At 40.1% G+C, this 24,694-nt stretch overlaps 1 protein-coding gene across 1 annotated transcript in view; it reads left to right on the forward strand.

Moving 5' to 3' along the window:
- Positions 1 to 24,169: 24,169 nt before the first annotated feature.
- Positions 24,170 to 24,694, forward strand: part of CREB5 (cAMP responsive element binding protein 5) — a 257,254-nt gene continuing 256,729 nt past the window's right edge. Inside the window, exon 1 of the mRNA XM_014893990.2 lies at positions 24,170 to 24,320. The gene's annotated coding sequence lies outside the window, so the exon portion shown is untranslated. The remainder of the gene's footprint in view (positions 24,321 to 24,694) is intronic.

Below are 24,694 nucleotides of genomic sequence, written 5' to 3' on the forward strand. Positions count from 1 at the left end.
ACTTTTTTGGAAAGATGCCCATTTGTGGTGAAGTCCTCTTCCCCCTTCAAGAATATTTCCCTGGCTTCTCAGAGTAAAAGGTCTGTCAGTTTTTTCTTCAGTTTTATGAAGAAAGGACCTCTATTCAGCTCTTGCAGTTATTGCAAAATATAGATGCCTTTCCATAATAAAACAATTTTCCATGAATCACTGTCTGCTTACCTTGAGAGCAGTATAGAGGTGGTATTGAACTTAATTGTGTTATTTTTTGGTAATATTTGTACCGTGATTAGAAATTTTTAAAATAAAGGATGAGTAATACTTAAAAACTGCTTGTGATTGACTTGTTTTTCTCTATCAATGGTCTTCTGATACTGTCAACTCATCATCCTTTGGTATTTATAATGATGTCGTTATGTCTGCATCAGGTAGCTTCTAGTACAAATTACCAAACAATATTCTTGGTAGTTTACTTTTGTGACTGCTACACTATATTGCATTCTTCATGGGGGAAAAAAAAAGCAGCACAACACAAATTTCTTATGGTTGGTAGGTATCAAATATTCTACTTTGTATGATATCAAACATAAAACAAATACTACAAATGTTTATGATATCAAACATTGTTTTAATCTCTGGTTTCTTAAGACCTTTGGCACTAAAAATATAAATCAGGCTTGCCCTGGTACTAAGACTTGCCAATAGCTAGAGACCAAAAGTAAGCCAGACTCTCATGAGAGCATCACTTTCACAGAAACATAAGGCAGCCATGTGTATGAGTACTTCATCCACATATATTAGGCATCTATTTACTTTTTTCACACATTATATTATTGAAAAACACAAGCTACCAACTTCTAATTTTCGGCTATTTTTCATAGTAATTTTTAAAGCATCACAAAAGCCTATGGGGAAGTAAGATCTCTAGGAACTGAATATCAAGCCTTTTGAATATCATGAATACAGGCCTTTCATACTTCACTTTGCTGGACCATATTAATTCACTTTAGACTTTGTTACATTATAATAGTGTTCAGGAATTTTTCTAAAATTAATCCTGTAAGAAATATTTGATGTGAAATTGCTTTGATTTGAATAAGAAAAGTGTCTGCAAATCAGCATGCTTTTGACAATGTCCTGCAAAGTCTGTAAAAAAAGCTGTCAGAGCTGGGTATAAGTATCATTTTGCATTGTCTGGAAGTCTGGAAGCATTTATAGATTCTATGGGTGCATTTGATTAGGAATGTTTGTGAAGGGAGTGGACAAGTGAAAAAAATTGCACGCTTCAAACTATATATATTTCAAATCTAGCCTGCTCTCAGAAATGGTGGCTGCAGATTATTTGGTTTCTTTTCTCTGTGGAAATACTGCCTTGGGTTTTTGTGATCTAATCAACAAAAATAAGCAAAGAATTGTTTTTTTTCCCAAGGTGGGTGTAAAGACAACAATATTTCTAAGAGTCTTTCAAGTAAGTGTGTACGATCTATCTATCATGTAAGATATACTACAGTGGAAGATTCAAGACGGTGTATTTTTGCTCTAGTGTATCACTGAAGCTCAAAAACAGGGAGGAAGGGTGGGAGAGAGGCAAGGAAAGAGAGGATTGGCCTGGTCTAGACACAAATGAGTTAGAGCAGATAAAGTGAATGTGTTCCCTCATTTGTAGACATTCAGCACAAGGCATCACTGTTGAGGAGACGGGTGAGAACAAGGAAGCCTTGGGCATAAGGCACAATATTCCAGTCACAGACTTTGGAGATACATATAAATGTTTTGATTTTTTTTTTCCAGGATAATCTTTGGGCCCTTTAGGTTTGTATCTTATTCATACACATAGATGAGCAAAAGTGAAGCTGTTCTTCTGCAAAAAGCTTGACAGGTCTTTAAGGCCAAATTCTTTTTGCCCTGTGAAGAAGTGGGACACGGAAGCAACATATCCTGGGGTTCAGGACAGAGGAAACTGTAGACGGTGTTTAAAAAATCTGACTTACGTAAAATCTGCCTTCCCTCCTGCTTCTACTCCCTGGGTCTCCTCAAAGGAGCATATGACTTCTGTGAATGGACAGGTCACGCACTGAGTAATGTTTTGGCTCAGTGTTTACAATAGAGGTAATGGATGCTGGCAGGGGAGCACCCTGGGTGATCTGTCCCATCTGTTAAGATCTGCTACGGACTCCGCTGGAGATAGCTCAGTGTATTATCTTTCTATGAATCATCATTGCTCCCCTAACAGTGTGCAGAAATCAGTTCAGCATAGCTGATAATGCTTTGAGTACACTTTAGGTAAGAAAGCTATTTTCTACAGTTCCTGCTTGTGTGCTGCTGTCTTATGAATCTTATTTTTCAAACTCACTTTTACATTATTCTTCTCTTTTGAGAGCTGCTGCTGTGTTAACCTTCCACAAGAAACTCAGAGCACATTTGTAGCAGTTTAAGGAAAGGACCTGCAATGTAATGTTTTATTTCTTTTTGTTACAGTTTTACTTGTTTCTAAGCAAATAGAGTCATTTTGAGAGACTTTTTCCCAAGTTTGGACATACCAGGGGTGAATTTGGCCTGAAGACAGAATATAAAATAATGGACAGAAATATAAAATAATGGACAGAATGTGAATTATTACCTTAGAGCTTAATGAAATCTGAATGACCAGTGGAGTTTCTCCAAGCACACTTTTTAAATAGAAGAAGTGAGTTTTTGCTCTCTTTAATCAGATTATTGGCTAAGGTTCAAGAATCATTTGGCAAAATTATGTAGTTTATTCAAGCTAGGTTTACCTAATAGTTCATAATAGAGGAAAACCTTGCATCGTGCTCAACCTTCAAAATCACAACCAACCTTCAGAATTCCAGACTAAAATATAAGGGACCACAGAAACGGATATAGCAATGCTCAGAGAAATACATTTATTCCAAAACAGGTCAGCTGTAATAAAAAGACGTTGTTGTTTTAAATAATAGTTAGTTTTAAACCTTCATAAGACCAGAATTTTAATAAACAACATTTATCCTGTATTGCCTTTGTATAATTTAGTTTTCTAGTAAAGTTACAGTTTAGATAGGTAAGTAATAATATATATTGATTACAATTAAAGACTACTTTTATATTTAATCTATTATTTCTTTTTGCTAACCAGCAGAGTGCTTTGTTTCTATCTATCAGTGAAAAGAGAACTTGCCTTTTAGACCATGTGGAAAAACTCTAAAGATTATTATGTTAAGAAACAGTAAATGATATCTCTTATTTATTGGAATTCTTGTTCTTATTCACTGTTGGGTAGAAACGCCTTTGGATAGAAAGAGAAAATCAAATAACAGTGCAGAAGATCAGCTTTCTGGAAAAAAAATCTGATCTGCAAAAGAAAGACAAGGTATATGGAATATGCTGGATGCATAGAAAAAATGAGATTCACTTAAAATTGATTTCTTTTAAGGGAATTCTACCCATGAATGATTGAATAAATATTTCTGCTCCTTCAGAACTTTAGAACTAGCATGTCCAAGCCCCTCAGACTTTTTATTCGTAGCTTGGAAACAAAAAACAAATTTCCCTACTATTCAAATCCAAACAAATTCCTCAGCTTGAATGAACTGATTATTGACTTGGCAAAGCTGAATAAATAGAAATGAAGAGGATGTTATCTCTGGAGCTGCAAAAGAGCCTATATTGGTCATGAATTTATCCCTCAACATACTATGTTTCCATGGGGTATGGAAAAGATTCCTCCGACTCAGTTCTTGGTAATGGCTAAAAATAACCTTCAGTGAATATATATTTCTTAATTATGAATATTTAAAAAATAATTTTAAATTTCTGAATTTAAAATAGATAAGTAGGTGATCATGATTTCAAATTAAACAGCTACAGTTTCAAAAGGGGAGCACTAAATAAAAAAAATTCTTATATGGCAGAAGCATGTTTGCTATTTGTCCAAACATTTTTGTTGCCCTTTGATAATAGACAAGTGTTCAGAAATTGCATCTATGGGCACCATTCTCACTAAAACTTCCAAACGAGGACACACCCTGATTCAGGATACACCTGTCCACAAGGGTACATCCTGAATCTAGAAATGGAGAGGCAGATTGGCCTGCAGTATTTTTGTATCAAAGGGAATTACCATCTTGTGCATTAGGTGTCACTGCTGCCTAGTTACTTGGGATGAAGCCTCCTGCATGACGAGCTAAGGCTCAGTGGGATATCCAGAGAGATATTGTGGGTGAGCTACAGACAGACCCCGTCCCTTTCCTCCTCTTCTCAAAGCTCTTCTGTGCAGCTCCTCCTCAGCTGAGGTTCACATGTGTTGGACCAGTCATTTCCTTCAGTAAACAGCCCTGGGCTAAGAGTATCTAAAGTGTGGTGCTCAATAAAGCTTCTGGAGACACAGAGAATCTTGTCATCATGGACCATGAGGTTTGGGCAGAGCTGCACCACTCACCTGTAGTTTTGCACATTTTGAGGGAAAATGTCCTGATGAGTCAATATAGAGAAGGCTTCCATTTGGCAAGCAAATAAACCACAAAAAACTGATTAGGACACTCATTTCCAAAGGCAAATGGACATTTAAGGCCATTGGTTAGGACTGCTGAAAGAGACAGCTACATAAAAGATAGTGTAATACTAGAGGGGAAAAATGTCTATGTTTGGGGCAGAATAGGAAGATTTTCTGGATTTGTTCATAAAGCATTAAAGTGCTCTTAGATACTTTCTTTGCAGTGTGAGTCTCACAACCCATAGGTTTGAAACTGTTTAAGGTCATACTCTCTAGTTTGAGAGTAATAGTTAGAATCCAGGTTGCACTTCAGGCTATAACTTTTTGTGTGATAGTGCAGATAAAAGCTACTCTTCTAAGTGCCAAAAGCATGTCATTACCTCCACAGTTCCTCCACAGATGTAGTTTCCTGACCTTGTTCTGTTTCTTTAATTACATGTATGTCAATTGGGACACGGAGCCTGCAATCATCTGCATTTCTACGCAGCTCTTTAGTGGAAAAGACTTTGAGAAATCTTCCTTCCTACATTCTGCTGATTAACCAGTGGATATTTTCTGGGTTCAGGTGGAAAAGCGAGAGAGACCAGCCTAAAATTTAGGATATATTTGAGAAATCAATGGCAGAGGTGATATAGGTATCAATTCAGTGCAAGGTTAATAAAAAACAAGCTATGGAATTTGTGTATGTGTGCATGTGTTTGAAACCAAAAGATTTTAAAAATTTATTCCTTTATTCCACCTAAGTCAAATGATATGGCATGTTTTTTTCCCCATGAAAGTATGGTTAAATTATACAAAATAATAAGGATAGTACCTTCCTTACTCTTTCAATACTAAAAATGCAAAATCCTAAAGGAAAAAGGGATTTGTCCAGGTTTTAGATAAGATCAGGGCAGCTTCCAATAAAAGGAGTTGGGCAAATTTCTCAAAAAGGTTAACATCATCAAAGAGCTGTGGGGTTTTACTCCTAAGGCATGTTTCTTATCTTTATAAACCCAGCCCATCAGTGTGGGGTCCTACAGTAGTGGTGCAGCTTGATTTCAGTCAGACCAGGTGATATGGCAGCAGTAGCAGCAATGTGCTATTTTGACACTTTTAAAGTGTTGTCATTTCCTGGCTGTGCTTGGGTTTTGGATCCAAATGTTCCAGGTCTGAAAATAATCAACCTAAGGGCAGCCCTAAGACATCTGAGAGCAGCACCTTGAAGAGAGCAACAAAGCTGGGGACAGGGCTGGAAGGTGTGTCCTGTGAGGAGCGACCTCATTGCTCTTTACAGCTTCAAGGGGAGGGATATACTGATCCCTTCTCCCTGGGATCCAGAGAGAGGACACCTTTGGGAATGCCTCAAAGCTGCACCAGAGGAGGCTCAGACTGGATATAAGAAAACATTTCTTTACTAAGAAAGTGGTCAAACACTGGAACAGGCTTCCTAGAGAGCTGGTCTATGTCCCACACCCGTCAGTGTTTAACAGGCGTCTGGACAATGCCCTTAATAACCTGCTTTATCTTTTGGCCAGGTCTCGAGTGGTCAGGCAGCTGGACTGGATGATCACAGTAGGTCCTTTCTAACTGGACTACTCTATTCTGTAGCTAATCTTCACACTTCATCTAATTTAAGATGTCTGACTTCCAGAGGAGAGGAATCGTGCCCTGCAAGTACCTCTGTATTCCCAGTGAAAGTTAGCACCCTTTAAATGCAGATGTAGATACGTATTGGAGTTGATCAGAGGAATCCCATACTTGACAATTTGAATCACCAGTTTTAACAATGATATAAAGAATAAGCTTCTATTTTTAAAATAGTGATGCTTAAACTTGTTCTGCCTTTTTTTTCCTTTTTTCCCCCCTTTTCCTATAAAAGGCTCTTTTTCATTGGTTAGAGAAGTAATTAAAACAAATGAATACTTCAAGCTCAATTTGATACTTGGTTGTGGTTTTGGGTTTCTTTCCCCCTCAAAAAGGACATAATACATCTAGATATGTTTATATAGCAATTAAATAGTTTAATCTTTATCCAGACTCTCAGTATTTATTTATATTTCATCATATTAAGAAACGGCAAATGAAGCATTTATTATTTACTGAATTCTAATTTCAACTTTGGATTTTATCAAGCTGCATTTAGATGGAAACTGTTAATGGTCAAAAGCTAACATTATTAATTTTAGTAATTTACTTGTCAGAAAGTATGCAGTAAAGAAGAAAACTTATGAAAAAATTGTTTTGAATGGAAAATTAATAAAGCTAATGAGTCTATGAAAGAAACCATGATGGTATCACAGACTGGGTCTGTGCACCACAGGCATGGTATCTAAGAGTCATGTAAACTAAACTTTGTCCTCAGAAGGGTTTCTGAAAATGCCCAGCCAGCTCAGTGCTCAACTGCTTGTATAGTAATCATTGAGGGACAAAGTCAGTGTGAATTGCATGCTCTGAAATCTCTGTATGCTCTCATGCCTTTGGAAAATGGGTACCTTTCCTCCAAGATCCTGATTCTCTGATCTGTATGAAGGGTATACTCTGCTTAATGATTTAAATGAGGATATAAATTTTCTTGCTTTTTTTTCCCCAACTGTCTAACATATTTCTTAACAGTATAAATGGAGGAAAGATTCTTCCCACTCCTGTGAGCTAACTTAAATGCTCAGGGGAAATTCAGGCAAACTTTTTTTAATGCCCAATGGAGTCTGAATGTGCTTTCAGTCAGGAGAAATGTAAATATCAGAAGTTGCTTAATTGAAAAGACTGAAAATAATGTAAATATTTAATGTAGTGCATGACATTGCAATGTATTTATAAGGTGAGCTGACCTCAAAAGTTTCCTTAACTACGTATAAGAGTAGCACCTTTTATCTCATTGGAGTTTAAGGAGAGCTCATTGATTCAGAATATTTTTAAAGTGTACATAAACAGTTTTCAGGTATTAAATCTTGGCCTGAATGTAGGGTGTTATAAAATCAACTGTAACTTTAAGCAGGCCTATTTTTTTATAATAAAAATATGTTTAAATGGGAAAAAATATTAGCTGCTATAAAGTAGCAAATGTTATCCATCCTGCTAGAATTGTTTAAAAATGCACCAGTTTTATAGGTTATTTTGGCTCATGTAAATTAAAATTTATCAGGCTGGCTGAGGCAGGTGATGCCAATGGCCTATGTCTTTCTGTCCAAGGGACTAAAGGTCTGGTAGTTAGACAGTGAATTTGGAGTGGGTATTTCAAGCTTGGATTCTGATCAAGCTGAAGGCCTTACACATAGAGACTATTTATAGCCTTGGCCAGGAAAATAAGAAGGCATTGTAGAAGCTGACAAACTAGCCATGAAAAGAATTCCTTGACTCCAGAGAGATCTGAAGCCCACCTTCTCAGTAGGGAGTGGATGACCAGGTTGGAAACCAAGCCACATCTTCTTTTGAAGAACAAAGATATGCCCTGTGAGAGTCCTGGTGACTTGTGGAAGCAGGTAGGTGCAGAGCCTACCTGTGTGCCATTTCTGTGACTGTGGCTCATCTCTTCTGCCTGTTCCCTCTGCCACCCAAACTCATCCTCATGACCTTCTCCTTCAGCTGTCAGGAGCATCCTGGGCAGTGGGTGATGCAGCAACAGCAGCCAGGGGCTTTCCCAGGTCCTTGTGAAGCAGGGAAAAGAGGCATGAAAAGTGAAGAGAATGTGTGGGTCATGGAAAAATCTATCAGCAGCTCATCTATCCCATAGCCAAACCAGCACTGGGAACACCTAACACAGCTCAGTCACTTGTCCTTGTGAAGCTTTAATCACTTTTTACACTGCTCATGCAACAGCAGGAAAGTAAATAACCAAAAGGAAGCAATTCAAACCGAGCAGTTCAACAACCTCCCATGTCTCTTCTGAGCAGCATTATCAGTTGGGCCTTTCCCCTTCGGGCCGTATTTCCTTGGGAAGAGCCAAGAAGATTGTTATGTCTGGACAAAATACTGCTTTTCTTTGCTGACATTTCTCTTTAAGGAAAAGGTGTTTCGAAGAAAAGTTAAGCTCAGAATATTAAGCCTGCTTCAAATGGATGTGTCACTTTTATTGGAATTCTAATTAAACATAGACTCATAAAAAAGAATACCTTCCCAATTTAAATATGGCTAGCTCTCATGTCTGTATGATTCCAAAACTTATGATGACAGATTAATGACTTGACTGAAAGTCTGTCATAACCTGGTAGGATAAAGCTAATCCAAATCGACTATATGCCATGATTTAATGACACAAAGTTATTGAAAAGAACAAGAATAATTAAGTAGAAATATAATGGAGGAAGCATTTTTCTGAGCTCTGGCACTGTGGACAGAGCCTGCCACCTGATATGGTTGGTTAGAATAGCAGGTCTGGAGTAGTAATACATTTTTATGCTACTTTTTAAAGAAACTGTGACTCAAGTAGTCCATCAGTAAAATTTGTTCTGAAAAAAATCATGACAGCTTTGGCAGTTATAAAACAGAGGTGCTTTGTTTAACTGGGTGACACTAATTACAGGTAAGAGCTCTATAAACACACCCCTTTGTTCTCTGGAAGCTGGACAACATACAGTAAAACTCTGGCATAACAAAAATGTCACCTATAAATAAACAGAAAATAACTGCATTTTAATTGAAAACCAATAAGAAAATAAGTTAGGGGAACTTAAGCTTAATTTTTAAAGCTTTATTTCTTTTCTTTCAACAATGCTATTGAAAAGGTTTTTGGAATCCCTCCATCTGGTCTTTCAGTGGTGTCACTTATAAGCAGGCTGAGCTGTGCACTGATCCAAGCTTGTCAGCTTCATAAATTTATTATTTTGGTCCACATCTCTGTGTCTGCTGAAGACTGGCTACAGGCACAGTGCAGGTGCTTTGCCTAATGATGACCAGTATCAGAGACAGCTGAGTCCTATCAGCGTTCCTTTCTGCCTCAGCCAGTGAATGCTAGTAAGAGGCTGAATTCAGCTTACATTTGGTTTCAAGACAGAGCTAGGATCCTTGCACAAGTCCTGTACTCCTCCATAAAGACATAAGAGCTTCATTAATGCTACCTGGATTTGCCTGCCTCGTGTTTTCCATTGCACAGAGGAGATATATGCTAAGCGATGTCACTTGCTAAGGTTGAAGGGAAAGTGGCCAAGTATAGGTGTCTACTGATAGAAATCAGACTGTTGGCAGCAGATTAATTAATGGCAAGTTTTATATAAACTGCAGGTGAAATTAATCTCCACTATCCTGTATGTCTGAAACCTACATGAAGTTCATCTATGCTATTTGTCCAAAGTTCTCTGTAGTTGGTGGATGGAGTACTGCTATTCCAGAGGATGAATTACCACAGAGTATGCCTGAAGTATGGCAGGTATGACATGCTTTGTCAATGCTTTATATGCTATTTATATCATCTGTCCTTAATGTATTTCAGACACTTTAGTGCAAACAGTTTTTTTATGTATTGCCATACTGAGTATTAATGCAGAACAAACTAAAGTATAGAGATGTTCTGGCTTGCAACTAGAAATATGTATTCTGTACAGGTGAAGTATGTCAGGGATGGGTGAGAGAAATGCATGCAGCAGAAGTCAGGGTGGTGTATGTGGCTCCTTTGATAGATGCTGAGGCACTACAGTGCTGAGCACAGCACAAGCCCCTATAGAGCAGGCTGGACTGTGCCTGGGAGACCAATGTTTCATCACCTGCGTGCAGAGTGAGGGAACAGGTACGGTGTCGCCATTCATCCTTGGAAGCCCAAGTTCCAACCATTTCTTACCATTTCTGCAGTAGGGCTAACTCCAAGTCACTTTGAAACATCTTCCTTTCTCAGATCCACCTCTCATTTCACTGCATTTTGGAAACCCATCTGCAGATCTCTATGGTGGTGGAGGTGAAGAAGCAAGCAGTGAGCTCTTTGGGTGCAATGAATTTTAGAGGTGTGAAGAAAGGCGGCTGTGGGCTGTTTATGGGATTTTTTGCAATCTATGTTAGGGCCCAGTTTATCGAGTCTGTTTTCCATATGCCATATTGGTTTCCATATTCCTTTTATTCCAAATCCCATCCTATACGCCAGTGTATATTTTAACAACTTGGGAAAACTTATTGTAACTGCTCTTTCGCGAACAACGCGAGCTCTGGTGATCACAAGCTGTATTGGCCATCACTCACAGATCCACTAACAGCACAATTGTGTGGATGACACAACGGTAAGCACCTGCTGAAGGAAACTTCAGCTTCTCCCGGCTGCCTCCCCATGGAAGGCGCTGTCCCAGGCCGCTGTGTGCGGGGCCGCTGTCCCAGGCCGCTGTGTCCCAGGCCGCTGTCCCGGGGCCGCTGTGTGCGGGGCCGCTGTCCCAGGCCGCTGTGTCCCAGGCCGCTGTCCCGGGGCCGCTGTCCCAGGCCGCTGTGTGCGGGGCCGCTGTCCCAGGCCGCTGTCCCAGGCCGCTGTCCCAGGCCGCTGTGTGTGGGGCCGCTGTGTGCGGGGCCGCTGTGTGCGGAGCCGCTGTCCCAGGCCGCTGTCCCAGGCCGCTGTGTGCGGGGCCGCGCCGGGAGCGCGGAGCGGCAGCGGCAGCAGAGGGAGCTCTGCGATGGGGAATGGCCGGGCAGAGCCCAGCGCTCCGCTCTTCTCCCGGCCTTGGGGAAACAGAGCGAGCCCAGCCCTGCGGAGAGCCCAGCTCTGCCGAGCAGTCCTGGGCAGCGTTGGGATCCTTTCTTTACCGAGGAGCAATACTGCCAGCCATGCCGGCCGTCCCCAAACTGCGGTATCGGCGTGACTTCAGTTCCTTCTCGGAGTTCGGCTCTGCGGCACACGCCGCAGAAAGGCTGCCCAGAGAGGGCATTTGTGTGGAAATATTGGCTGTGGGACATCAGAGCGAGAGCAGATGGGCAGCGTGGGCATGGAAAACCAGCGGGATGTGCGTGGCAGCCGACCCAGCTCGCACGCTCTGAGCATGAGACGCGGGGTGAAAGGCCGAGAGGGGCACTAATCCCAATTGCAGGAATTCAGCTGGGAGCCTGAGCGCTTCCCTGGCATCAGAAAATATGCTTGTATTGTTGGGGATGAGGTATTAAATAAATTAGTTAAAAACCCCAAGTGTATTCCGAGTGAGTTTTCATGCCTTTGTGATTGCTGTACTTAAATTACCAGGTATACCTCCCATTTCAGCAGACACTTTACTAAGTTTTCAAATAAAACTTAATTGATGTTTAGTTTATTTTAAACTACTTGCTGCAGAGCAATAACAAAAATTCAGGATAACTTCTTTTCAAAACAGAACCAAACTAGGTAGCTTACTCTTAGAAAAGATGAAATACAGGGAGCTAAGCTGCTTGCAAAAAGTGTGCTAGTTAGAGCTTTGTAACGTGGACATAAACATGAAGTTTTATGTGCCTTTCTTATATTACCAAGTAGTATATTTTAAAACTCTACTTTGCCCTGGAGTTGTGAAAAACATTAAATATGTTGCCAATTGGAAATATGGCTGTTCACTTTTAAGTGTCACCTGTAAATTAAAAATTAAATAGAAAATCAAACTGAAAAGAGAAATTCATTAAATTGAAATAAGCCCAAGTGAATAAGTGCAATATCTCACTCAAATGAAAAAGCATAGGGCGAGAGCTTGTTTGCTGGAGACTTTTTGTCCTCCCTATATAGTTTTTGTCCCACATTTCTACATGGCATAAATACTTACAAGTTCTGGGTATTTTCAATTACCATTGTTAGACAGAAAACCAGCTTCAGTTTCTTCAAACCTTATTTCATTGAATGTGTCTGAGTCATAGGAAAAGTCATTCCATCATGTCTAGAAACTGTTTTTACTCAGAGCACTTGTCAGGAAAGAAAATAAACAAGTATTAGTTCCTGCCACCATTCATTTCAGAACAGTTACAACCAATATAATTAGGTCTCAGATTTTTTTTTTAAAAAAAGGTCTGAATGAAAAGATATAAGATTATATATGTCAGTTGCTGAACATTTGGCATGAACAGCTTTTCCAACACTTGCTCTGGTTATTATAAGGTTTGAGTTGTAAATGACTGCATTCAGCAGCAAACCTGTCAGGTTGGAGAGCTTTTCATTAAATGTTTGATCTAGAAATTTTTAATCAGTGCACAAATAAAACAAATTATTAAAGCACTACATCAGCTGCAGTATGTGTAATTGGGATGAACGGGGTGATGTAACTGGTGGGGAACAGCACAAGCATTCTTGACAGAAGGCCTGGAGCTACAGAACTTGTTACCACTGGAGATGAAACAGAGCCTGAGTCTTAACCTGTATCTTGAAAATGGTAAGATGCACCTATTAAAGATATTCCCAAATAACCTGGTGATAAATCATGTACCTTGCAGAGCTTTGTTGGAGAAGCTGGGGAGGGATCACCTTCTAGAATACTTTATGTTTGTGGAATAACACTGGAATGGAGCGTGTTCTGAAAGCACACGAGTGTTCATTTATAAAAGGAAAAATAAACATTTTATATTCTTAAGCTTTTTACTGCTGTTCTCTGTCTTAAATGAAGAATCTTAAGGAAATTATCTAATGTAAACTATTTCATGATTTCAGTACATTAATCGAGGTAGTAGTTGTAACTGTGCTGAAATCAATGGATCTACTATGTCTTCAGTAGTTGAGATGCTGGTAACATTTTAGCTTAAAAACAGGAGGTTTTTTTGGCTTGTCTGGTTAGTGAAACTTTTGAAAATACCAGCAATGAGGTTTTGCCAGTAGACTAACAATGAAAAGGGCAGCTAATTTACATTAAAAGCCAACATCACATAACAATACAATTTTTAGTGTGGATTTGTTTAACATTTATATCTAGACTAAGATACAAAATTTCTAGTTTTAAAGTTTTGTTTCTTGTCTTTGAAGAGTTTAAGTTAGGAAAGAATACAAAAGCAGGGAGTAAGGTTTTGCTCAGAAGTCTGCAATAAAGCTGATGTTTCACAGCTGAGAAATCTGTCTTTTGTCACTCCATCAGTGAGTGTTGCTGCAGGTTTGTGTGCTTGAAGTCAGCAGTTGAGGTGAGTCAGTGAATATTCCAATAGTCAGACTCAGGGGTTAAGTCTTACCCCAGACTTTTTACTGCTCTTTTCAGGGGAGCCAGAACTTTGCTTTAAAACATGAAAATTGGCAGCAAGGGATCCCAGCAATCTGTGTATCACAGGGCTTACTCTTGGCTTTGTGCTGGGATGCCCACACAAAATTTTGAGTGTTTTCAATCCCAGATGTGACAGAGGTAGAAAAACTTGAGCTCTGCTTCTGATCCAGAGCCTTACAAGTGAAACAACAGGAAGAGACTTTCCTGCCTTGAAACTGCAGGATCTGTCATGGGTAAACACAGTCCTTGTGACAAAAACTTAGTGCAGAAACCATATCTGGCTCTTGGTCTCTAGACATACACATTGGCTAATGCTCACCACATGGGAAGGCTCCAAAGGTAAATGAAAGCAATTTTTGGTCAAAAGTCTTTCATCTCCCACATTTTAATTCTGTATGGCTGCCAGTCTTTGGTGGTGTCTCCCTGCAGGAGGAGGGACCTGGAGGTGCTGGAGCACCAGCCACGATGGCAGGAATAGTACTGAGGGGCTTTTTTTAGGTGTCTTTGGAAAAATATGTTTTTAGTGCTCTGTAGGATAAGGGGATTAAAAGGTTTTATTAATTGGTTTGGTGGAAGCTGGTTTGGCTGTGGCTCCCTAGGCCACAGGCAGCTCCATGTATAGCTGGGCAGCCTCAGCTGGCTCTGCAGCCCCCAGCTCTAACAGAGCTGTTGTGTTTCCCTCCCATTTTGTCCTTTTGGGACAGGAAATGTGACTAATAACATTTGCCATCATCTTTAATCTTTACTCCCACTGTACCTTTAAAAAAGTGTTTCTTTCATTTCTTTTCCTTGTAATTTTTTTTTTTTAATATTTATGCCTTGCCTTTTGAACAGCAATTTACATCCTGTTTGCCTTATCTCAGGTAAGATAAAAATAGTGGCTTCACTCCATCAGTGTAATCAGTTGTGTTAATATCTCTGATTGTAGGCTTGGCTCAGAGTTTGCATTACCCCATACAGGCTGTGTCTGTGCAGGTACAGTCTGTAGATACCTTTAAAAACTACGACATGTTTTAAAAAAAAATCCAATACTTTTTTAAGAGAGGTATTTTAGAACAAAAAAATCGATATGTTTTTCCTTCAGATTACAAATCTTTAAAACTTATCACCTGAAAAATTGAACAACTTAGTGTACTTTGTCTCATTTCTATAAAACTTGCTAAACACACTCTGACAGAGTACAAGCCAATGCTTATATACACTGAAAAAAGTTCCCAGTTACAGCGTGAAAATCATCATGTGTTTCTCTATATGGTAAACAAGAATATAATTAGATGCTAGAATTTGCTGCCTTTAGAAGAAGGTTGACTTTGGTACAGCCAAGTATCTAATAATATCCCTGTTGGATCCCATCAGTTTATTTCTTCTCTGATTCCCTGAAGACCTCCGCACATACTACATCTCATACTTTGCCTGGCTATTTTCTGCTCCACTTGCAAGACGAATGCTTCCAAAAGAAATTAAACTCCTTAGGAAGTGCTTAGCTCCCTGTTCCAAAGTTACTCTTTCTTTTCTAGAAACACTCAACAGCGGCAGAGTTCTAGACAAAAACTTTCTCTTTGTGATTTCATTCCTGAGGCATGGACAGCCTTGGCATTTTTCTGTGCATATTTTACATAATTCAGTAATTTTACATATTTTAGTAGCTCACAATGCTTCATCGTCTCTGATCGTTGTACCTGCTGTTCCCTGTATGTCCTCCCCAGTGGGGAAAAGCTGGGATGTAAAGACCAAGTCAGCAGTTCATAGCAAAACTTGTATGAGAATCGCCACATCTAGGATTTCAGCAAGAGTCTTTTTTTCCCCTTGCACTTCCAATAGGCTTTTTGCCATCTCTTAGGGCTTTCCATAAACAAATTGATGTCTCAATCACTTGTAATTGCCTTCTTTTATTCTACTCTCTTGTACATAAATAAGCTGCTACATTTCTTTTTTTTTTCCCCAGGTATTCTTGTTAAAGGAGAACCAGCTCTATCGCTGTCTGGCCATTTGATTTCCATTCTAGCCCTGTGATCTTTACAGCACTGTTTATTTCATGCTACCTTGTGCTGAGTGTCATCGGATCTTCTGGCAAGGGCTGTGTCGTTTTTCTTTCCTGACATTAGCTATTTATCTTCGCTACTGAAACAATACTTGAAACCCTTTAGGAGTACAGCTTCAGAAAAACAAGTTCTCTCTTCTTCCACGATGCAGCTTTATTTCCTAAAGGCTTTTCTAGTAAACCTTGCTATAGCTGAATGATTTTTAGTGGTGCTGTTTGCTTAAAGGACCTAGGTAATCCATCCTGGATATGTAAGTGCATTCATCTTTTCTAGCAGCAGAGACTTTGAAAAGCTGAGTATTCTGATTTCTCTTCAAGCTTGCATATGCCTACTCCAGCTATACAAGTGGTGACAATGGATACTCTCTGCCTGCTTTGTATGGTGGTTATTAAGGGAAAATTGAAGTTAAGTGGGATTTATTTTTTTTTAGCTAGGAGGATGATATTTAATTTCTATGCTTCTCTATTATTTGCTTATATAGACCCTCCACCCATCCATCCTTCCTTGTAATTTATTGACAGGGCCTCATGAGACTTTCATGCTGACAAGGATTCCAGGGATTCACTTTTATTCTTATTCTTACGACTGAAATATATAACTTTCAGCAGAAGGAGTTAATTTACAATCTCATTCAGCATCAGGTAAGTCTGAATTTCAATTTCTTGTTTATTTACATAACATAATAATTTGGTAGCTAGTTCTCTATTAGCTAAAGTTCAGCTTTGTCTGAATAAGCTATGTCTTATTTATGCCTTAGTGTAATATGCAAGAAAAACCTCTCCTTGAAAATTTCACTGCGTTTCACATACCTTGTATTTTAGAAGACTTTTAAAATTTATTTGCATTGAATATTACATTGCAAATGTATCTGTCACATCCAGTGTGTTGCTTGATCTGTGAGGGGAGGGGTTAGGAGAAGGGGAAATCAGGTTCAAAATGTGTACTGTGTCTTTTGTCCTACTTCTCAATTTACTGTTGCTTTCATATGTCATTTCTTCTTTTTCACACGAATATGCTGAGGATGGAGAAAAACTCAATGCATTGTAAAATAAAATAAATGACCTGCAAATATTTATCTGTCTTATTTTTGGCATTATCATCTAAGATTAATGACTGTCTCCATTTCAAAAGTCAAGATATTTGAATGCTTCTCCCTTTTAAACAAGAAAGAAAACATGCAAAAGAAAATGGCATAATTAAAAAGTGATTAATTCAGAAAGAGAATAAATTAATATCAATGTATTTTTTAATACCAAGTATCAAACATGCTTCAAAAATCCAATCTGGAACTCACCTACACAGAAATACAAGTTACGTAAATGTTTTCTCTAGGAGTAACTACGAGAGGCATTAATCCCTGAGTCTCAAGTCTCCAAAATATTTGCAAACTACTCAAAGTATTTTGCTGTAATTTTTTCCCGATGTAGTCATATGTTGGACCCTGTTACATTTTAATCATTGATTACAGACAAGGGATGAAATGTTGGTCTCACTGAATCCATGGGAGTTTTCCTACTGACTTCAGTGAAGTCAGGATTTTACCCATGGATTTGCATCAGTAAAACACAAGCTTTTTTCTGTACTTCAGCTAGAATAAAATCTAGGGCATATTTTGTGTTACAAGAATGAAAGTACAACTGTACCCTTTCTAAAAAAGGTTTTGTGCATCTATACGATTTTGACTAAATGAATGTTTTTACACCTGTTGGGTTAAAAGCAATAAAAAGTAAACCTGCTGTTGCTGTTTTGGAATGTGTATCTAATTTTATAATACATACCACAGTAGTTCATCCTCAATGAAAAAAATTGCAAGTTTAATTTTTTTTTCATACACAAGTAATATAATCTCTAAGTCACATGTGAAGGTACCATGTAATTTATATAGTCATGATGTCAGCAGTATATTATGTAAGTTCTTAATGGCAGATGAGGTTTAGTAGTGCAGACTGATTTTTGTTTTCCTTAATGTAACTTCTGGTAATTTTCCTCTTGAAAAAAAGGTTTTTTAATCCTTGGGTCACCATGGTTTTTATTATTTCTTCCTGATAAGGCTGTTATTTACATGTGTCTAAACAAAATCATGCTGAAAAAAAATCCTGACTGATGTTTGTGTGAAATGCTGGTAGAGCTGCATGGCAGCAAACACTTTACTTATCTTGCTGCAGTATCACAATTACAAATTTTGCAATTACATGAGAACTACTGGGATTATCCCTCATCATCTCTTTCTCAGTTTTTCAGCTAGAAAATAATGCAAAATTTTGACTTGCCCTGCAAAGCCTATCCAAGCAGACTATATAGAGAACAATACGAGTGGTTATAAATCCACAAACTGTGGGAATCTCCAGTACAATCCTTCTTCAGCCCTCATCTGTGGGCTAGAAAATGAGCCCCTGACAGTCCAGAGAGTACCTGCACATTCTCATGCAAAATATTTTTTCTCATTATGTTTCCAGCAGCAAAACCCACCAAGTGAGTAATGTGAAGGTATGAATGAGACATCTTTATAGCACATTTAAAGGAGGAGGAACACCTTTGTATCTCTGACATTCATGGCATCCCCAAGAACCAGTAGAAGACAGTCTTTTAGAAAAAAAATTGCACTTTAAAAATGTCTGTAAGATCTTTTTGCCACATGAGCCCATAATTTTTATCTGTAGATACAGCTGTAATGTTGATTCCATTAATAATCAGAGATTTGACCAAATGAGACAGATAAGAATTTGTATTTTTTCCTTCTTGCTTAAATATGGTTTCTAAATTAGGCTCTCAGAAATATACAAAGATGTTATATCTTCCAACTCCTGGTTTGATTTTTTTACCTCATTCTGTTCTGAGACTAAAATAACAGCAACCCACCAACTGAAACAACCCACCAACTAAGAAACAACAATCCAATAAACTAAAACCAACTGAAATCCAGTCAGAGGCCAAAAATCTACCTAAACCTCCATATGTCTCTAACTGGAGCTATAGTACCTAAAAATTGTTTATCAAATCAGTCTTCCATATCATGTACTAAACAATTAAATTATTACTAGGAGTATTCCAACAAGCACAGCATTAAAAATGGTAAAATTAATACAAAAGAAGTTACACGGGATCTCTGTGAAAGAAAAATAATGTGAATAATTTTCACAAAATTATTCACAAAAAATCAAAAATAATGGTGTCTGAGCATGAAGGAAACAAACTGAATTGTTACGAGTCTAGAGGGAAATACAAAATCTCTCTTTTTAATCTCCTGGAACAGAACACATGGCACACAGCTACAATGAAGAGATCATTCAACTATCTGGCATCTGACCTGCTTGGAGAACCATTGTGTACCTGCTTGTCCACAAGAGGTGAGGAGTTAAGTGGCATTGTGTATCAGAGCTGAGAGAACATGTATGCCTTGAACAGGCATCAAGAACAAATGAAGGAGAGGAGGTTGGTCAAACTATGCTTCCTGACAAGCTGGCATCACTCATGAATGGAGCAGGATAAATGATGAAAAAAGAAGAGACAATTCTCTCTCTTGCAGTTCTGGGCCTCATGTACATCCTCACTATTGTCACCAGGTTGAGGAGGCCAGCACACACCTTTCTGCATGAATGAGCTTCCATTTGGGTCTTTTTCATGGGAAAGGCTGTGCTTCTCCATTATTCTGCTCATTCTTTTTATGTGGCACAAGCATAACCTACAGCTACCCTTAACTTTACCAAGAGAAAGGAGAAACATGGAATAAAACTAATTTTGGGTAACTTAAGGAGAACAAAAAGCCATCATTTTAAGTGTTGCTTAAAGCTCATTTAGATGCACCCAACCAACGCATCTTAAACAATGGTTAAAAGCTTGCAGGTCTAGAGTAAGCCTCCTTCCACCAGCTAGTTCTGTGGCTTCTCAGAAGTTAACACACATTGATTTTGTCCTACAGACACTCGGCAGTTTAGTTCAGACAAGGGAGTTTGGAGTTAAGTGATTTGATGTTTCACAAGGAGCCTTTTAGGAAGTGGAAAAGAAATGGCCAATTTCTGGGCTGTAGCTTCTGCAGCATAGATGAGGCGAAACACGGAGAGCTCCTGCTTGGCTCATCCAACTTCAAGTCACTTTGCAGATAAACTCTATCAAAGAGAACATGAATCCCCTCTTAGATCCATTTTCAGTGCTCACATAATCTTGTAAAAACCAGGAGGTACTGCTAGGCATCTTTATTTCCAGAAGGCACTGGACTGTGGCAGTTAGTACTGTTATGCGACAAAATGTGCTCTCGTGTAAATCCGTATTATAGATGTATGTAGAAACTTCCCCTTGCAAAACGTTTTCCTGGCTTGCCTGTACTCCTACTGAGACCTGGCTCTCTATTTTTGTCACCTGCTTAAGACACAAATGTCATTAATAAAAAGCAAGACCATGAGATGAAGAGGTGAGATGTACATAGAACACAGAAATGAAGATGTGACTGGTTTGGCATCCCACAGGATTGTTTCACATCCCTGCGATGTATCACACTTCCTTTCCTCTCCAGTCCACTCGAGAAATGATACAGTTGAACAGGAACATTACTCACCATTTACATTTCAGCTAATAGAACTTATTTTTAAAAAAGTTTGATACTACTTAACTTCTGGTTAACTCTACTTATTCACCAGTTTCTGTCTCTTAGCTTAAGACTAATCTGGTACTTCCTAGTGAGCTCCTGAAACCATAGAGAATACTTGGTTCCCTTCACTGATATCCTGTTCAGTCTGTTACTAAAATAAGGAGAGGTGAGGTCTGAACAAAGATGTAATAATTAAGAAGTCGAGCATTTCATAAAAAGACCAGAACTACATTTATTCAGGATATCACTATTATTATTATACATTAAATAGCATAATTTGTATCTCCTTTTAAAATGCATTTTACTATCACCATGGATTAAAGTATATGTTAAGATCTTGAAATCAATTTTTCCCCTTACCATTTTATTTCTTAGGCTTCACTTCTGTGTGACTAGTGCTGAATTACTTTTTTTGTGGATAGTTTCACATGATATATGGGGAGATCTGAAGTTTTAGTAGCACGTAAGGAGATGAATAAATTACTGTTCGATTAGGCTAAAAGATATTGCTGAAAAGTACTTGTAACAAGATAATTGCAAGTGCCAGAGCTGAGAGTAACGCTCAACACTGGCAGCAGCTTAGTTAAACATGTGGTTAATGATGTTATAGGAAGAATGGGTATGTAAAATATTCAACTCTACCAGCAGTAAATATTCATTTTATGTGACAGCAATAGTGACTTGCTGAGACTGATATTTGACATACAAAACTCCTATAATTATTTTAATATCTTTACTTCCCAATGATTTTAATGATACGACAAAGATTTTAGGTGTTTGCTGAAACAGCACTACTGTCATTTACTATCAGTCAAACAAAATGTCATTCTAATTCATATCACTTCAAATGTCTGAGTAGTTTTCATACCCATTAGCTACTGTTGTAAAGAGTGTGCTCTTTTACACTTACAGACTAAAACTGACAAAGAGCTATATGGTAAACATTTGTTAGAACAGGCAATACAGAAAAGTATTTAAGTCCGGATTTTGCCATCATAAGAAAGCAGTTTTATATAAAAGCAGATTTTTTAGTAAAAGCCTGAGTGTAAAAATAGAAAAGCAGCGTATGACTTTGTACCTTTAAGTTGGTTTATGAAAAAACAGGTAGTGCCTCATGGGGTTGATTGCTCGGTACTTTTCATTACAAGTTTCTTCAATCTCTTGAAAACATTGCCAAGTTTTGAACCATTCAGGATGGAGCTTTCCTGCCCTAGGCAGGAGAATTTTGGAAAGCTGCTTCCAAAATTCAATCACTCCTGAAGCAATATTCCATAAAAAGGAAGTTTCCTTGCCTAACATTAACCCATATTTCACAAGCCAGTGTTTTTTGTTTGGTGGTATTTTGTTTTGGTTTGTTTGTTGGTTGTTGTTGTTTTTTTTTTTAACATACTTTTGCAGCAGGAACCTGAAGTTCTGCAGAATGATCATTTTGCTGTTCCAGGAGGTGCCTTTGATTAGCCTCTAAGATTTGTTCAAATTTGTCCTCCGTATAGAGCATGTTCTCAAGTTACGGCTTGTCAGCTGAGCTGTGGTAACTGACTCTGCGTACATTCCTCATTTGCCGAGTGGAATATGCTAATTCAAACCACCTTTAGAGGAGTTCATATTAAAGAGTTGTTCTTCACAGTGACAGCACACAAGCAGACATCAGCTCAACTTGAAAGCAGCAACTTTGCAGGCAGAGGAGCGTCTCTTTTACTATCAACATCCCACAGTTTAAATCAAGAAAGAACTTGGCAATTACGTTTTCTATACGTCCCTTCTCTGCTCAGTGTCCTCAGGCTGAAGGTATCGACACATTTTCTCCTCTGTGAACCGCTCAACTGCCAGGGATTAAAGTGAGCATAGAACAAAACAAAGCTGCATCTCAGTGCTCCTTTTCACATCCCCATTCAGAGATCAGAGTGGTCTCGTAGGACAGAGAGACGGTTGGTAACAGGCTGAAGAAAAATGGAAATAGAAAAGTAAAGAGCTGGAAGAGGGAGGAGAGCAACAGAATCTAAGGGTGGCAAGTGAAACAGAAGTTGGGCATGGGAGAAAACAATAATATGTGAGCATATTGCAGCAGATTTCAACCTCAGAGGAACCGTTGACATTATTCTGTACTAATTCTACCCCCCCAGGACTACAGCTCATTTCAAGAGTCTTTCCTCAGACCCTGAGACTCATATCAAGAACCCAAAACCTCTCTGCTCTGCTGTCAGCGAAAACCAAGCTAACCACCTACCACAGCATTCGTCACCACCCTCTGTGGGGTAGACACACACAAACTGCTGCTGCTTTAAGGGTAGAGATCTGTCCAAGTATGTACGTAGTAGATAAAGCTGTTGATCCAAATAAAGCGGTGGTTCTGTTCATCTTGTTTTAGGATTTTTTTTGCCATAACTGAGTCTACTACAGGGGTAGCTGGTGGATTTGGGCCCTGTTGTCCTTGACTGGCACCTGAATTCTCCATTACCATTTACAGTTTGGTCGCATTGAGAAAACTGGAGAAAAACCCCACTGCAATCCCAGGAAAACCCATCGATCAGCCACAGTCCCAGCTGCATGTGAGAAGTGTGAGTACATAAATTGTGTGATGAAATCTCAATGAGAGATACAGTGCTGTTCCCTGCACTTAAATCTTTTGTCATGACCTTAAAAACTGCTGTGTTTGTGTATGCTAAAACCCTTCCTGTGAGACAGAAATAACTGCAATTATTAATTTAGTCATCTGTGTAGTTTATAATTCCAGGACATTTAGAGGTAAGGCACTTTGCACTAGATATGCAATTTCCAAAGATAATACCTGACAAAACGAAGGCTTACAGTGACAGCATCACTGAGCTTTATCCTAAGGAGTTAAATGAGTTCAAAACCTATCATCAGTCACTGATAGGATCCGCTTCTATCTGCTTAAATCCTGCATAAAGTGCCAGTGAATTGTTAAAAGCTGAAGATGATAATTAGACAGCCTAATATAAACCTGTGAAAGAATGGTATTATTCGGAGTAAAGTGCTGTATTATTGCCATTTGTAAAGTAGTTCCCGATTTTGGCAGTACGTGTTACATTACTCTCTCCTCTCTTAATGGAATATCAGAGAAAAACCAAACTGAGCAAGCCATTGCAGATTCTGAGACCCTCAAAACACTGAGATTTCCTCATGAGACATTCCAGGCTTAGGTGCTAAAACACTGCATCAGAATTAAGTCATACCTCCTGGCATGAATCAGCTGCTAAATCCAGTTCAATCATGTGTATCTTTGATACAAATACCTCCTGGATAACTGCAGTGTGGAGTAAGGTGCCAAAGGAACCTCCAGACCCAGGTGCTAGAGGAGCATTAGCCTGAGAGTAAAAAAAAAACCAAAACGGAAAAGGAGGCACTGAAGTAGTTACAGGGTGTAACAACAACTTTGTCACCGGCAAGCGTCCGAGACGACGACACAGCGACACTGCCAACTAGACGCAGAATGTTTAAATGTTCAAAAGGCAATGAGGCACTCGATTATATCAGTTCAGATTCTTTGTGACTGCGCTGCTCCAGCGCCACTGGGGTTCCGCCGCGGCATCAAACCCTGCCAGGCGGACACCGGGCACACCTGGGCAGGTGGACAGCGACGCGCCCTCGCAGCGCTGCAGCTCGGGACGAAGCTTTCCCTCCCTTCTCGGGCACCGCGTTACTTCTTAGACATTTTCTAGATAAAGGAACTCAAACCAAAAAAGCCGAAAGAGTTCGGGGCTGCAGGACCCGAGTCCCAGCTGAGCGCGGGCCTCCCCTGCGGCTGTCACTCAGCAGAGGCTCGGCGCCTGCCGCAGCTCGGCACGGCCGGGCCAGCGCTTTCCCCTGGCGTTCCCGCCCGGGCATCGGTGCCGGACCCGCGGTGCCCGGGGCGCGGGGGGCGGGCCGCCGCTTCCCGGCTGACTCAGCCCCGCTCCGCCCCGCACCCGCGGGGGCGGGACCGCCCGAGGCCGCGCCCCGGCCCCGCGCTCCCGGCCCCCCCCGCCCGGCACGGACCGCAATGATTTAGAAGTTCAGGAATCCCACGTGACGTCACGGAGGGTGATGTAATGCTTCTCTAAATAGAACGTATTGTAACCGTCCCTCAGTCCAACGTGGTTCCTCCGGCCGCGCTGCCGGTCCCGTCCCCGCCGCACCGGGCGGTAAGTTCCTAAAAATACGGGGCAGCCCCGGGAAGGCGCCCGGCGCGGCGCGCAGCGCGCCCCGCAGCGCGCCCCGCACGGAGCGAGCGCAGCAGCGCCGGGTGCGCGGCTGGGGAAGGGGCAGCCTGCGGCTGCAGGGGCTCTTCCCTCCCATCTGCTCCGGAGGCGGCAGCGCCGGTCTCCGTCGCGCCGCTGCAGGGCGTGGGGTCCCGCCGCTGCCGCGTCCCCGCCGTGCTCGGGAAGAGGGGGCGTGAGCGACCCCGCGTCCCGCGGAGGGTCGGGCAGGGCAGAGCGGCGGGGGGCGGGAGCGCACGGCCGCCGAGACGCGGGGAAGCCGGACTCCCCGTCCGCACTTCAGGGAGTTTGGGAAGTCT

Source organism: Sturnus vulgaris, chromosome 1 (genome assembly GCF_052056855.1).
Source record: "Sturnus vulgaris isolate bStuVul1 chromosome 1, bStuVul1.hap1, whole genome shotgun sequence".
In the NCBI taxonomy this organism is placed as follows: domain Eukaryota; kingdom Metazoa; phylum Chordata; class Aves; order Passeriformes; family Sturnidae; genus Sturnus; species Sturnus vulgaris.